This window comes from Thamnophis sirtalis, unplaced genomic scaffold, assembly GCF_051295495.1.
Source record: "Thamnophis sirtalis isolate CommonGarterSnake01/CBP01778 unplaced genomic scaffold, rThaSir2_p1.2 scaffold_2, whole genome shotgun sequence".
Taxonomy (NCBI): Eukaryota; Metazoa; Chordata; class Lepidosauria; order Squamata; family Natricidae; genus Thamnophis; species Thamnophis sirtalis.
The window spans coordinates 45837628-45849967 of NW_028261382.1; positions in this window are offsets into that span (position 1 = coordinate 45837628).

The window sequence follows — 12340 nt, forward strand, 5'->3', positions numbered from 1 at the left end:
AAGCCCCCGAAAATACTTAAACACATGGGCAGACGTCCTGTGGGACGACATGCCTGGCATTCACCTGCCATCCATGTTGAATGGCCTTGTGGAGACCGCTCCCGCAGACCTGGCTACTGCGCCCCTTCTCTTAGTGACAGCGGCAGACCCAGTGACACCAGGGCTGCTGGCAAGTGTGTCCCAGAACAGACTAAACTAACTTAACAGGGTTAAGTGGCAAAGAAGGTGGCAAAATGGGGGGGGGAGGCGAAACAACCTGTGTCGCTTAGCCACAGCAAGGTTGGGCTCTGTTGTAGTCGTACGTCGAGGCCCATAAAGTGGATGGCCATAAATCGACACTAAAGGAGACCGGGGACTTCTAAATGTTGCAAAGAGTCTGTTCCGACCAAGGCTTCCCAAGAGCCTGAAGCAAATTCCTGGTCCCAACACAAAACCCTTTTATTAATTGACGGTGAATTCTGCTCCTTCATATCCAGCAAAGTCCTTCGAGGGAGGATTTACAGTCACAGACCTTATCTGGCTTGGAGAGCTGCCAGGCCGATCTCTGCAAAACTTGGCCAGGGGTCTCGGAGAGTTATGAACCGATTAAGCGAACTAATGGACTCCTGCAAACTCCACTCCCCTTTCGCTCCTCTTTTACTTCCTCTGGGAGGGGCCATTCATCACCCACCTGTGGCCTTTCTCCCAAGTCGACCCCTGTTCTTTAGCTCTTCCCTTCATCCGGCAACTCTGCGCATGAGCACACTGGGAACAGGCTCCAGCTGTTCTTCTGCCTCACTGATGTCTGACTCGGAAGGCAGCTGATAACTGTCAGACAGCCCTGGCCCCCTCTCTGCCTCCGACACAGAGCCCTCCTCTGAGCCTTCCCCAGGCTCCAGGACTGGCCCAGGTTCCTCCCCAACACTCCTCACTGTCCGAATCCGCTGGCGGGCCACAACAGAATCGTGGCTGGTCAGAGCCACCCTTTCTATTTGCGAAAGGAGGGTTTCTTAGCCTGGTGTGACTCACGGCACAGTCTCCCAGGGACACCCTGATTCGACCCTGGTCCTGATGAAGTAATTTCAGTTCTGGGAACGCCGTCAAGTTCTCAGCCTATCTGCTTTCGTCTCCTTTTGGGTGCGGCTAATTCGCAGCCTCCCCAGGTGAGACCAAAGTCCTCCCTGGGTGGGGCCCCGCAATCTGGGATCATTCATGGCGCCTCGGGCAGCCTGGAGCTGAATCACCTTGGCGCAGCCCTGTTCCACCTGGTACGGTAGCGAGGCACCAGAAGAGGAGAAGCTGGGTCCGGCCATCCTGACGATGCCCTTGGAATGGAAACTACCGGCAATCCCTGCAGGAAGAAATCCCGCCTCTCAAGGCTGGTCTGGACATCTCCCTTCAGAAGGGAATCTGTTTGAACTGGGAGGTCCTTCGTGCTCTTGAGTTTTCTCGCAGGCGTTTCACGACCAAATTAGGTGACATCATCCGTGATTGAATAAGCAAACCCCCCTTCTTTCTAGCACTGATGATGTTACCTAGTTTGGTCGTGAAAACGTCTGCAAGAAAACCACTAAGCTCAGAGGGCATGAAGAACCCTGTAGTCCCTCTCTTCCTCCTCCCTGCACAACCCTCTCCCTTCTTGATGACGTTACCTGGTTGGGTCATGAAACGCCTGCAAGAAAACCATCAACCTCGAGAGCACCAAGGAACCCCATAGATGTTCCTTCTCCACTACTACCTCTTCCTCCTCCCCTGCCTTCCCAAGCTCCAATCTTCTAGCACTGATGATGTTCCCTAGTTGGGTCATGAAATGTCTCTGGATTGACCGAAGTCTCTATCCAGTATTTTCTCAACTGCCCACCTTTGCGTTCGTAACACTGAACTATTCCAAAATGTTCTTCTCCGTTGTATCTTTTCAACCATCCTGCGAGGTAGGCCTTAAGGGTTCACCAGTCCTTTCCATAGTCTGAAGCAGGAGTCACCAACCTTTCAGGCCTCAGGGACCACCAAATCCATAATTTTTAAATCCTGCGGGCCGCTAACGTGATTTTTTTTTTTTAAAAAAGATAAACAGTATTTAGTGCAATATTAAAAAATGCAAATAATTTTTCTACGGGCCACCGCCATTTTCTCGCAGACCATCCGTGGTCCACGGACCACATCAATTGGTGACCGCTGGTCTGAAGGATAAGTTGCCTTTAATGAGGTGGAATAATTCCTAGGGGAAACAATCCCATTTAAATCAGGAGACTGGACGTCTGGAAGCACTTAGCAATTATCGCTTGGCTATTTCATTAGACTTTTATAAATTGCAAAGGTTTGTGCGTTTGATGGGAAGAAGTTAGAGCACACAAATGAAATGGGAAACATATATTTAGGACAGCGCAACGTGACTTTAAAAAGGAAGATAAGAAAGGTAGTAACAAGATTTTATTTTCCTGGGCTCCAAGATCACCGCAAATGGGGACTGCAGCCAAGGAATCAAAAGAGGCTTGCTCCTGGGGAGGAAAGCGATGGTGAATCTAGCCAGCATCCTAAAAAGCAGAGATATCACCCTGCCAATCAAAAGTGTGTCTAGTCAAGGCTCTGGTTTTCCCCGTTGCAATAAATGGCTGTGAAGTTTGGACCACAAGGAAGGCTGAGCACCAAGGAATGGAGGCCTTTGAACTCTGGTGCTGGAGAAGACTCCTACATTGAGTCCCTCGGACTGCAAGGCCATCCAACCGGTCAGTCCTAGAGGAGATCAACCCTGGCTGCTCTTTAGAAGGCCAGATCCTGAAGAGGAAACTCAAAGCCCTTCATGGTATTGGACCTGGGTACTTGAGAGACCGCCTGCTGCCAATCACCTCCACTAGACCGATTAGATCCCACAGATTAGGCCTCCTCCGAATTCCATCCACCGGCGAGTGCCGACTGGCAACTACCTGGAGGAGAGCCTTCTCTGTGGCTGCTCCGACCCTCTGGAACGCACTCCCCGTGGAGATTCGAACCCTCACCACCCTCCAGGCCTTCCGCAAAGCCCTTAAAACCTGGCTGTTCCGACAGGCCTGGGGCTAAAGAGCTGTTGCCCCCGTCTCGAATAGTATGACTGTTGTGTGTTTTTAAATTATGTATTGTTATGTTTTCGTCTTTTATTTTCTGTCTGTACCCCCCTTCCCTGATTTGAATTGTGAGCCGCCCTGAGTCCCCTTCAGGGGAAAAGGGCGGCATATAAATATAATAAAATCAATCAATCAATCAATCAATCAATCAATCAATCAATCAATCAATCAAAGACTTTGGCCACCTGATGAGAAGGAAGAAGGACTCCCTGGAGAAGAGCCTCATGCTGGGAAGGATGGAGGGCAAAAGAAGAAGAAGGGGACAGCAGAGAAGGAGGTGGCTGGATGGAGTCACTGAAGCAGTCAGCCTGAGCTTCGATGGACTCCAGAGGATGGGAGAGGACAGGAAGGCCTCTAGGAACGTGGTCCATGGGGTTGCGATGGGTCGGACACGACTTCACAACTAACAGCAACAAAGAAAGGAATTCTTATACATTGCACTAAATGCTTAATGTGGATGATTTAAGTTTTGGGTGGGCATAACATGCAGCCCCAGCCAATCCTGGTTTGTTCAATAAACTGATTAGGCAAACACAGCTTTGATAAATAGGCAAGCTAAATCGGCATGCTGCATTCTGATATATTACTGTAGGCAGAACAACTACTCCAATAATGTGAATATTTTGTGGCTTATTTATTGGTTAAAAAAAACCCCTTGGATTCCTGTATTTTCCCACTTTGATATCCAGTGCACAGGATGGGCATGAATTGAGTTCAACCAATTTACTAGAGCTGCCTTATCTTGAATCTATCCGTATGTTTAGCCTAACGAAGGAATAATTAACTAAGAATCTAACCAAAAGACAAAACCAAGAGCTGGAGGAGAAATTGGGAATTTCAAGAGCCAAGAAAATTAAATACTTGGGAATATGGTCATTGGCAAAATGTATTACAATAAAAGGAGACAATTACAATAGATTGCAACAAAAAAGATCTGGACAATTGGACTAAGCTACACATATCACGAATTGGCAGAATTTCAAAGATCAAATTTCAATTCTTAATAGATTTGTATGCCGCCCAATCCCGGGGGACTCCGGGCGGCTTACATAAAAACAGTTTAAAAAAGAAGATATTAAAAATTAAAAATATAAGACAGAGCAAAATGAATATACTACCCAAACTACTTTATCTTTTCCAAACAATACTGAGTAGAGGAATATTTTTTTTTGAAGAACTAAATAAAATGGCATCCAAATTTATCTGGTATGGGGAAAAAAGTGTGGTAAATACAGACTTTTGCAAGATAGCACAAGATGCCATATTTTGAATCTATCAGTATGTTTAGCCTAAGGAAGGAAAGATTTAGGGGTGATATGATAGCGTGTCTTCTAATCCAGGAGAGAAGCAATTTAGAATTAAGGAGAAACTTCCTGATAGTGAGTACAATTAATCAGTGGAACAGCTTGCCACCAGAAGTTGTGGACACTCCATCACTGGAGGTTTTTAAGAAAAGACAGGACATCCACTTGTCTGAAATGGGCCTGGGGTCTCTTGCTTGAGCAGGGGGTTGGACTAGAAGACCTCCAGTCTCCCAACTCTTTATTATTCTGCATTCTGTTATTCAGGGCCCTCAACTCTTAACCCATCACAGCCCTGCGGGGTAGGCTACATGACCTCACTTTTTCCTCTTTAGCTAAACCAATTAGCTCAAGGGACTTAACCAAGCCTTCAGGGCAGGGCTAGTTAGCCCTTGGAAAGCTATAATAATCATTTTACTCTCATGAGTAAGGTTATTTTCCTGCCGCTCATTCGCCAGCCGGGAAATTCCCGTTGGAATTCAGCTTTGCAAAAAAAAATAATGAATTAATAATTCCTGTTTCACGCTGACATCATCCTTTCATAACAGTTCCTAACCGCCCGAGTTCCTATAACTTGCTGCAGGGTTTCGTGCGTTGTTCGAACTCATGGCAGCTTCTTCAGGAAACCAGGATTAAGCAGACCCTGATGTGGTAGATCTAGCATCATGTGCTATTCTCCAAAACCCCTGAAGGCAGGACAAGAAACAAGGGATGGACACTAATCAAGGGGAGAAGCAACCAGGGATTAAGGAGAAATTTCCTGACAGAGAGAACAATTAACCAGTGGAACAGCTTGCCACCAGAAATTGTGGATGCCCCAACACTGGAGGGTTTTAAGAAGAGATTGGACAGCCATTTATTCTGGAATGGCATGGGATCTCCTGCTTGAGCAGCGGGATGGACTGGAAGACCTCCAAGGTCCCTTCCAACTCTACACTGATTGATTGATCAATCTGATTGATTGATAGAACAATTAACCAGTGGAACATCACTGGAGGATTTTAAGAAGAGATTGGACAGCCATTTATTCTGGAATGGCATGGGGTCTCCTGCTTGAGCAGGGGGAAGGACTAGAAGACCTCCAAGGTCCCTTCCAACTCTACACTGATTGATTGATCAATCTGATTGATTGATTGATAGAACAATTAACCAGTGGAACATCACTGGAGGATTTTAAGAAGAGATTGGGCAACCATTTATTCTGGAATGGCATGGGGTCTCCTGCTTGAGCAGGGAGATGGACTAGAAGACCTCCAAGGTGCCTTCCAACTCTACACTGATTGATTGATCAATCTGATTGATTGATTGATTGATAGAACAATTAACCAGTGGAACATCACTGGAGGATTTTAAGAAGAGACTGGACGACCATTTATTCTGGAATGGCATGGGGTCCCCTGCTTGAGCAGGGGGATGGACTAGAAGACCTCCAAGGTCCCTTCCAACTCTTGCTATTTTTTTTGTAAATCTTTTTTATTTTCAAAACAAACATACAAATCCCCCTTCTTTACATACTGTAGAAAGTGTATCAGTTGGTTACAAAAAGCTTTTGTGCATCTCTTCCACCGTCATCAAATATAATTCATATTAATTCAAATATCTTAACTCAGATATTTATTATATTACCATCATCATACCTCCACTTTTATTTGACTATAGTTATTTAAACGTCCTTCATCATAAAATATACCAAGATTTAATACATAACCACATACTGGCATTTCATTTACTTATTTATAAAATCCTCCATTAACATTAAATCCTCATATCCTGTTTCGGCTAAACATGCATAATATTTCATACCAAAATTTTCTAATCCTCCATGTATATAATTTATTATCATTATCCTTTCTTTATTTAACTATATCCTATATCATAAGAGCCGAGGTGGCGCAGTGGTTAGGGTGCAGTACTGCAGGCCATTTCAGCTGACTGCTATCTGCAGTTCAGCGGTTCAAATCTCACCGGCTCAGGGTTGACTCAGCCTTCCATCTTTCCGAGGTGGGTGAAATGAGGACCCAGACTGTGGGGGCAATATGCTGACTCTGTAAACCGCTTAGAGAGGGCTGAAAGCCCTATGAAGCGGTATATAAGTCGAACTGCTATTGCTATTTCTATAACATTTCCCCCCTATTAGTTGAAACTTAACTGTGTCTTGCTATTTTATTTATTTTGTCAAGCATGGATTAGATAACAGATATATGTATCAACGTGATTATGAATACACGAAATGGATATGAATAGAAGGGAATACCAGGACAGGGACAGAAGGCACGCTGGTGCTCTTATGCCCTTACAGACCCCTTAGGAATGGGGGTGAGGTCGGCACCAGACAGTCTAAGGTTGAAGTTTTGGGGGTTTGGGGAATAAATTACAGTGGCAGGTAGTCCATTCCAGGCATTGACAATTCTGTTGCTGAAGTCGTACTTTCTGCACTCTGCTCTGTATTCTGAGCAGGGGGTTGGACTAGAAGACCTCCTGGGTTCCCTTCCAACTCTTTGTTATTCTGCCTGCGAGTTGACACAGGCCTCGTGTTTTGTCGTTCCCACGCTAACTCCTTTGCTAAAGTGACCGGGGGGGGGGGGCAAAAAGGGATGTATCGGCTTTCGCCTCAATCAAATCTCCATTTTAGGACATCTGGCCCTGCTCGCTCGGAGTACAAGGGGTGTTGAAAGAATCCACTTCCTTTCCCCTCGCTTTGTCCTGAGCTCGTGGTCAAAGCCTCCACAACCTAAATTGGTTTCTCTCTTGACGTTGCATGCCCAGATTCTGTTCTCTGCAGCTGAGCTTCTCAAATGAGTCACGCACCGCAATGGGCCCACGGAAAAAACCCGGGGTGTTCCTTAAAAAAAGATAAAATTAAAAAAAAATGTTTAGAAGGTGCATCAGAGCATGCACAGAGTTCTTCCCTCCTCTGTTCCCCTGCCTCCCCCCCCCCCCCGAACGGAGACTCAAATATCTGTAGCCTTTGGATGCAAAATATATTTATCGAAGGGGTGTCCAGCAGGAGCCTGGAAGTGAACGGCAGTTCTCCGGTCTGGAAAATGTAGGAATTATTTGAAATTGGAGGAAGTGACGTCATCCATGGCTCAAAAATTATCTTCTGCTGCCCTCTTGTGGGATATGCAAAAGAGCTACCTATCCAAATTCAACCACCAAATTTGCTTTTTTAAAAAGTTTATTTATTTTTATTTAAATACAAATAATGCAAACATCACCCTGCCAACATAAGTGCGTCTAGTCAAGGCTGTGGTTTCCCCAGTTTCAATGGATGGCTGTGAAGGTTGGACCACAAGGAAGGCTGAGTGCCAAAGAATGGAGGCCTTTGAACTCTGGTGGCTGGAGAAGACTCCTGCATTGAGTCCCTTGACTGCAAGGCCATCCAACCGGTCACTCCTAGAGGAGATCAACCCTGCTGCTCTATCTATCTATCTATCTATCTATCCTATCTATCTATCTATCTATCTATCTATCTATCTATCTATCTATCTATCTATCTATCTATCTATCTATCTATCTATCTATCTATCTTCTATCTATCTATCTATCTATCTATCTATCTATCTATCTATCATCTATCATCTATTCATCTATCATCTATCTATCTATCTATCTATCTATCTATCTATCTATCTATCATCTACCTACCTACCTACCTACCTACCTACCTACCTACCTACCTACCTACCTATCTATCTATCTATCTATCTATCTATCTATCTATCTATCTATTCATCTATCTATCTATCTATCTATCTATATTATCTATATATATCTATCTATCTATCTATCTATCTATCTATCTATCTATCTATCTATCTATCTATCCATCTACCTACCTACCTACCTACCTACCTACCTATCTATCTATCTATCTATCTATCTATCTATCTATCTATCTATCTATCTATCTATCTATCTATCTATCTATATTATCTATATTATCTATATTTATCTATCTATCATCTATCATCTACCTACCTACCTACCTACCTACCTACCTACCTACCTACCTACCTACCTACCTACCTACCTACCAATCTACCAATCTACCTATCAACCTACCTACCTACCTACCTACCTACCTACCTACCTACCTACCTATCTATCTATCTATCTATCTATCTATCATCTACCTACCTACCTACCTACCTACCTACCTACCTCCTGTGAGTCCTTGGACTGCAAGGCCATCCAACCGGTCAGTCCTAGAGGAGATACACCCTGGCTGCTCTTTAGAAGGCCGGATCCTGAAGAGGAAACTCAAATGCTTTGGCCACCTGATGAGAAGGAAGAAGGACTCCCTGGAGAAGAGCCTCATGCTGGGAACGATGGAGGGCAAAAGAAGAAGAAGGGGACGGCAGAGAAGGAGGGGGCTGGATGGAGTCACCGAAGCAGTTGGCCTGAGCTTCAATGGGACTCCAGAGGACGGTAGAGGACAGAAAGGCCTGGAGGAATGTGGTCCATGGGGTCGCGATGGGTCAGACACAACTTTGCAACTAACAACAACAATATGGTCTCTTGCTTGGGACTGGGGTTCAACTGGATGACCTACAAGGTCCCTTCCAAATCTTTTTTTTTTTTAAAATAGATCGGAAAATGGGACAGACCTGGCCCAGAGAATCGCCAAGTCCTGGGACACAACGATATGGATAATCGCACCGACGTCAGTTCGATGACCACCCGAAATGTGTGAAATTAGCCAGTGTTTGATTCCAATCATGCTTAGCTCGCTTTCTTGCTTCCCCTGATTTCCACAGCTGTCGTCAAGCAGATATTTCTCTCTCTGGGCTCCGTGAGAATTTATCTGCTAAACAAAACTCCTCATTGGCGACAGGTATGGCATCCAGCCACCAAACGTTCAGATCCATTCAGTTGCCCGGACTACACCCTGCAAGGGATTATGGTGTCATTAAAAAAGGATGATGATTTATTCCATTTTGAAGTTGTCCCTCTTCCCTACAAGGTAACAATGGGAAGTTTAATGCATTATGCATTAATATTTTTTTTAAAAAAACCAGCAATAAACAGGGAGTAAACCAAGCGACACAGTGGCTCAGTGGCTGAGACACTGAGCTTGTCGATCAGAAAGGTCGGCATTTCAGCAGTTCGAATCCCCAGCGCCTTGTAACGGAGTGAGCCCCCGTGACTTGTCCCAGCTTCTGCCAAACCTAGCAGTTCGAAAGCAGGTAAAAAATGCAAGTAGAAAAATAGGAACCTCCTTTGGTGGGAAGGGAACAGCCTTCCGTGCGCCTTCGGCGTTGAGTCACGCCAGCCACATGACCACGGAGACGTCTTCGGACAGCGCTGGCTCTTCGGCTTTGAAACGGAGATCAGCCGCGCCCCCTAGAGTTGGGAACAACTAGCACAGATGTGCAAGGGGAACCTCTACCTTTACCTTGGTTTCCTTTAAACCAAGTGGGCAGTTTTTGTGTTGGTTGTTCGATGCTGTTGTTTTTTTAAGCACATTTTCTAGATTTTTTTTGTTGCAAAACTGGACAATTAGATCAACCCCCAAAAGATTCTGCTGCAATTAGAGGCAACGCCTAGATTAGAAGGAAAGTTGCGCCATTGCAAACAGAACAAGCGTGACACTCTTTGTCAAGGATAACCAGCTGGCTTGGCCAAGCCGAGAAATGAGAATTATGGCTGTTTTTCTACCCGTGCAAAGCTGACTCTGCAGTTCTCGTGTCGGTAGGAAAGAGATGGGGTTCGCCCAATTGCCCTGAGCTCCTCCTTGTCCTTCAGTTCGAAAAAGTTCGCATGGGAGCTTCACCAGGTTAGGGAAAACCCACGGCAATTCTGCTCAGCAACAATCCAGTGCTTGGTTAGGCTCCCTGGTTTGTGGGTTGGGGTAGTATAGGGGGCTTTCTGAGCCTTTGCAGCTTGGAGAGTGAGGTCCACCCATCTTAAAGCATTTGGATGGGGGATTCTGGGAGTGGAAGTTCATCTGTCTTAAAGCAGGCTGGCTGGGGAATTCTGGAGTGGAAGTCCATCTACCTTAAAGCAGGCTGGCTGGGGAGATTCTGGGAGTTGAAGTCCATCTATCTTAAAGGAAGCTGGCTGGGGAATTCTGGGAGTGGAAGTCCATCTATCTTAAAGCAGGCTGGCTGGGGAATTCTGGGAGCTGAAGTCCATGTATCTTAAAGCAACCTGGCTGGGGAATTCTGGGAGTGGAAGTCCACCCATCTTAAAGCATGCTGGCTGGGGAATTCTGGGAGTGGAAGTCCATCTGTCTTAAAGCATGCTTGCTGGGGAATTCTGGGAATGGAAGTCCATCCGTCTTAAAGCATCTGGATGGGGGATTCTGGGAGTGGAAGTCCATCCATCTTAAAGCAGGCTGACTGGGGAATTCTGGGAGTGGAAGTACATCCATCTTAAAGCATCTGGCTGGGGAATTCTGGGAGTGGAAGTCCATCTGTCTTAAAGCATGCTTGCTGGGGAATTTCTGGGAGTGGAAGTCTATCTATCTTAAAGCAGGCTGACTGGGGAATTCTGGGAATGGAAGTCCATCCGTCTTAAAGCATCTGATGGGGGATTCTGGGAGTGGAAGTCCATCCATCTTAAAGCAGGCTGGCTGGGGAATTCTGGGAGTGGAAGTACATCCATCTTAAAGCATCTGGCTGGGGAATTCTGGGAGTGGAAGTCCATCTATCTTAAAGCATCTGGCTGGGGAAATTCTGGGAGTGGAAGTCCATCTATCTTAAAGCAGGCTGGCTGGGGAATTCTGGGAATGGAAGTCCATCTATCTTAAAGCAAGCTGGCTGGGGAATTCTGGGAGTTGAAGTCCATCTGTCTTAAAGCAGGCTGACTGGGGAATTCTGGGAGTTGAAGTCCATCTGTCTTAAAGCAGGCTGACTGGGGAATTCTGGGAGTTGAAGTCCATCTGTCTTAAAGCAGGCTGACTGTGGAATTCTGGGAGTGGAAGTCCATCTATCTTAAAGCAAGCTGGCTGGAGGATTCTGGGAGTGGAAGTCCATCTGTCTTAAAGCAGGCTGACTGGGAATTCTGGGAGTGGAAGTCCATCTATCTTAAAGCAAGCTGGCTGGAGAATTCTGGGAGTTGAAGTCCATCTATCTTAAAGCAGGCTGGCTGGGGAATTCTGGGAGTGGAAGTCCATCTATCTTAAAGCAGGCTGGCTGGAGGATTCTGGGAGTGGAAGTCCCATCTATCTTAAAGCAAGCTGGCTTGGGAATTCTGGGAGTGGAAGTCCATCTATCTTAAAGCAAGCTGGCTGGAGAATTCTGGGAGTTGAAGTCCATCTATCTTAAAGCAGGCTGGCTGGGGAATTCTGGGAGTGGAAGTCCATCTATCTTAAAGCAGGCTGGCTGGAGGATTCTGGGAGTGGAAGTCCATCTATCTTAAAGCATGCTGGCTGGGGACATTCTGGGAGTTGAGGTCCACCCATCTTAAAGCATCTGTAGGGGAAATTCTGGGAGTGGGAAGTCCACCCATCTTAAAACATGCTGGCTGGGGAATTCACAAACGTTAGAGTTGCTAAGCCTGAGAAACACGGGTGGTCTTCAACTCCCAGAATTCCACAGCCAGACTGCTTTAAGATGGCTAGAATTTTGATCACGTGACCGTGAGGATACTGCAATGGTCGTAAGTGTGAAACATGGTCCTAAGTCCCTTTTGTTTCTGTGCCGTTATATCTTTGAAGGGTCACTGAATAAACACTACCTGTGTTTATGATGGCAGCTGCGTCCCGGGGGTGTGTGTGTCATGATCTCCATTTGTCCCTTCCCAGATGGGTTCCACCGATGGGGGAAACTGGATTTGCTTAACGACCGTGGGTTTCGCTCAACAGCTTCAGGGTTTTACTTAAAAAAACCCTGTAAAGAGAGTAGCAAATTAGGGGGGGGCGCGACTTACTTAATGACCGGGTGCCTTAGCCACGGAAATTCTGCTCCCCACTGTGGTCATAAGTCGAGGACTATCTGTATAATGATTTCATAA